At 34.9% G+C, this 4,345-nt stretch overlaps 1 protein-coding gene across 1 annotated transcript in view; it reads right to left on the reverse strand.

Moving 5' to 3' along the window:
* LOC117100754 (glycine receptor subunit alpha-4-like) overlaps nt 1-2,711 on the reverse strand; it is a 25,239-nt gene extending 22,528 nt beyond the window's left edge. The window contains exon 1 of the mRNA XM_033240552.1: nt 2,511-2,711. The gene's annotated coding sequence lies outside the window, so the exon portion shown is untranslated. The remainder of the gene's footprint in view (nt 1-2,510) is intronic.
* Nucleotides 2,712-4,345: the final 1,634 nt, after the last annotated feature.

Raw genomic sequence — 4,345 nt, forward strand, 5'->3', positions numbered from 1 at the left:
TATATATACCAAGATTGTGTTGCTGATTGTTGTTGATTCTCATCCATGATCAAGTTACTGTTTAGCAGGCAACCATTTCTTTTCAGTATTTCAATTTTTCCTCTTTATATCCTATATGCATTTCTATATAATATATATACCGCATATATAGAGTACATACTGTCTCTTATACACATCTAGATCCTCCTCTAGATACGCCACTGACCCTAGATGAATACACGAGGATGTTACATTTAAACAGTCTTAGATCATTAAAATGTGGGGTCAGAGACACTTATGGTATACTGTTAAGTGAAGTTGAATAATCTGGTGGTTAAGATGCTTGCTTTCTAATCCCAGGGTCCTGGGTTCAATTCCTCTCATGGTAAAGGGTATTTTCTCACGTCTAAATCAACTCCCCTTCCTAGGCTTCCTAACTCGAGACTTTTTTTTAATAATAATTAAGTTCACTGTTTGGCATGCCCTTGGCCCTAGAGCCTAAAGCTGAACGAAAAATAAATTATTAAATAAATAAAGATATTTCCGAATCCTAACTCAGAGGTTCGTCCGTCTTACAATGGAGGAATAAGTTTAAACTTAGTCCTTAAGTCTTACAAAGAATTCTATCAACGCGTTTTCTACTTGGCACAGTCATTTTTTTCCTAATATATCTAGGCCTCTGTATTTATGTTACTCATGGTAAAATTACTATAGTCAAGGACTCACATTTCAACCCGTATGCTTTCTGAAACATTTGCCGAACAATATTGATGAATGTAATCGCCGTTGTAGCACTTGTGTTCTGGTCAAAGCCAGCTTCCATTGCCTTCAATAATTAAATACGTTGTTCATTATTGACGGGAAGTCTTATTGAGCATGCGCACACAATATGACTTAATACAAGGTTCAATACGCTTTATAATTATGTATTATTTAACTACTAGTATTTATAGATCAATAATAAAAACACAGAGTTTTTTTTTATTAATATTTTTAGATGGATATAAAGTATACTTAATAAATTGCTGTCCATTGTATTTAAAATACAAATGGCTATAAACGTTATGTAAAATCGATGTAAATCAGAGACGCTATTGTGTAGAAATAAAGGAAGGCTATTAGGCCTAATCATTAATGGACAACTTCTCTCAATATTTATCTTTTTACTTTCGTATTTTAATTAATGCAAAAATATATTAATTATGTGAAATAGAAAAAAAATGTTATTTACTGAATAAAAAAAATAAATATTAAGTGCACTTATACATTAGTCATACTGAAGAACAGGTCTATATGCAGCCTTATATTGTAAACCACTATAATAGCATTTTTATTACCCTGTCCCACTGGATGGGCTACCTCATATAATACGTAGTTTGATATTATATGATCTTAGGCTTCAATCTGTTTATTGCATACTAACACTATTTTGACAATAATATGGTTTCCTATAATGGGAATATATGAGGAAGTATATCAGTTTGTCTTCATAGTTCAATTTGTAGAACATCTAAAAGTTCAGGGCTACAGTGTTCAAATCCTACGAATATTGGTGGTTACATTTATATTATCGTACTGAATACTAAGTACGTTTTCAAATACTTCAGAAAAAGATAATTGCGAGTGATTCATGTGGGAAACGAACCCACGACCTAAAGAACTAGCCTGGTGTCATAGCCACTAAACCACCGAGCTAACGCTTAGTAACACATCGAAATTGTATTGATATTGTTTGACTAGTACATGCAATGCGATACTAACTGTTGTTGCACTATTGTCTACTCATGTTACAGTTCCTATAATTGTTACTTTGTCGTCGAGATTCGAACCCGTGTTTGCTAATTGAAGAGCCAGTTTATGAGACACTGGCCTCTATTGTGTTGACTGGGACAATTTTCAACCTCAATTATCTACCATTCCAGACAATATTTGTACAGGTAGTAGTTGCAGTCTACATGGTTACCTAGAAGCAATTAACTGCATGCACTGTATGTGTTAACCAGGTTACTATCTGAACAAAAAGGCAGTGGTTCGTGTAAATTATTGTTGCGATGCACTAAGGGCTAAGGATATATATATATATACATATATATATACATCTGTCTCTTATACACATCTAGATGTGTATAAGAGACAGTATATATACCAAGATTGTGTTGCTGATTGTTGTTGATTCTCATCCATGATCAAGTTACTGTTTCCCAGGCAACCATTTCTTTTCAGTATTTCAATTTTTCCTCTTTATATCCTATATGCATTTCTATATAATATATATACCGCATATATAGAGTACATATACATATTTCAATATAATGTTTATAGACCGACAGTACATAGACACTAGATAGTATGAAACAAACTCCGAAAAAAGTCGTGATACAAGCCATTATTGATTTTATATTTCGAACTTTATTAGTTCATCTTCAGGAATAGACACTATACTTGTAGTTGCAAATTCTAGCTCATGAAAATGTTTTACAAATCTTAGTTTATTTTTAAAAATAAATAGAAAAGTTCTGGTTTGTACATACCTATAGTTTGCAAACGAACGCGTCGATGGACAAGCAGCTGAAGATGCGCAGTGGATGGAGTCTGCTAAGCAACTACCAATCGCAATAACTTGTCTCATACATGTTGCGCATGCGCTTTTTACGGACCAGCAATTAGATACCTGGTTTTCATAACATCACGATCGATAGAATAATCTAATGACAGGCAAGTAGAAGAATTCCCTGTAATAGTCATATAATAACAAATTCTGGTTCAGTGGATGTCACAGTAAAACACTGATATAAAAGAAAGGTTATTTTTCAACAGCAAATCATCAAAGAGTTTTGTTAAAATACTTTTAACGTCATGCTAAGTTGTTAAAGTTGTATATATTTACGGTAATCCTATAAACATGGCACATCGTGCTCATTATTAAGAGCCTCCCATTTCATATTTAAGCCTGCTTTGACAACTATGATTGAACGATAAACAATGTCCTTAGTTGAATTCGCTATAAAATCCACCAACACAATTTATATTGACATTTTGAAGGTAAAATATGTTTCGTACAATGGCGGTCAAATGCTTCACAAAACGGATTTACAGAGTTAGCCTATGCTAAAGTGAATAAAAGTATTTTTGTGATTATTTCACCATTGAAAAGACAGGTTAAGGTTTCGTCATTTTCACGAGAGTATCCTTACAAGCATACGCTAAGTGATGAGGTAGCATGTGTACGTACACCATTGTTATGCACTTTATTGGGGATGGGAGGGGTCACAGAAACAATTATGTTCGAACTCCCTCAAAATAATGATATATTGACGACTTTTCAAGTATATTACCTGTGAATTTGACCCTCCGATAATCATCAAAGACTCTACTTAGTGTTGCGAACCACACTTTAAGAATCAAGATAAATAATGGAAGCCGACGTGCTGCAATTTATAAGCTTCCAAACCAGGAACGCAAGGTCCCTTTTGAAAGATATCATTAGCAGTTATTAGCTTTGATGGATTATTCTCATTTTGACTCCGGTTTGATGAAATAATTCAGTGTAAATTAGTTGTGAATTCAAGGCTATTTATATTTTGATAAATAAGTAGCTCTAGGAAACAAAATAGGCAGGCTAGTCAAATTAAAGCTAGGAAACAATGGCAGATTGAAAGCACTTCCGTTGACTACTGCTTCCAGCTGTATTTAACTTAATTCTTTCTCAACTTCCCCAATTTTTGGCCGGCTTCTTTTTCTCTTTTTGTGGGTTCCATTTCAATGCTTTCCATGGTATTCTGTTTCAACAGGCCTATCTACACGGTTTCGAAAGAAAAGAAGGTATTTTCATAATGCGCCTATATCTGAATATACAGTGAGCTAAAATAAGTCAAATCCACTTCTGGCAGTTCATATCGACCGAAACGACAGGATTGTAAGAGCAGATTGCTATGGCAATAATATTGAAAATAAAGTGAACGATATATTTTCTAAATTTTCGGCAATTCTGAGACACTTCATAGAGACCCAAAATACACAGTAATCCGAGTGGAACTGCACAACTGTACTAGCATATTATTTTAAAGCCTGTCACAATGCGCAGACCGTCGACGGACGACGCGATTACGCGACGGCAGTCGCGCAACGGATCGTTTTTAACGACCGTTCGCTCACACTGCTGGCCATCGATAATCAGCAGACGGCGCCGTGTCGTCAAGCTCTCACAAGACCGGAAATTGATTCGTCGACGGCCATACGATTGCCGTACGACACAGTGCGTGGGAATAGTGAACAATGTTGCACTTTTCATTAAATAGGCCCTATTCACGAATATTAAGAACAGTCACACATACGCAGAAATCAAACACACAAAAATAACCTTTTC

This window comes from Anneissia japonica, unplaced genomic scaffold (genome assembly GCF_011630105.1).
Source record: "Anneissia japonica isolate Jap-2015-1 unplaced genomic scaffold, ASM1163010v1 scaffold670_len1213532_cov191, whole genome shotgun sequence".
In the NCBI taxonomy this organism is placed as follows: Eukaryota; Metazoa; Echinodermata; class Crinoidea; order Comatulida; family Comatulidae; genus Anneissia; species Anneissia japonica.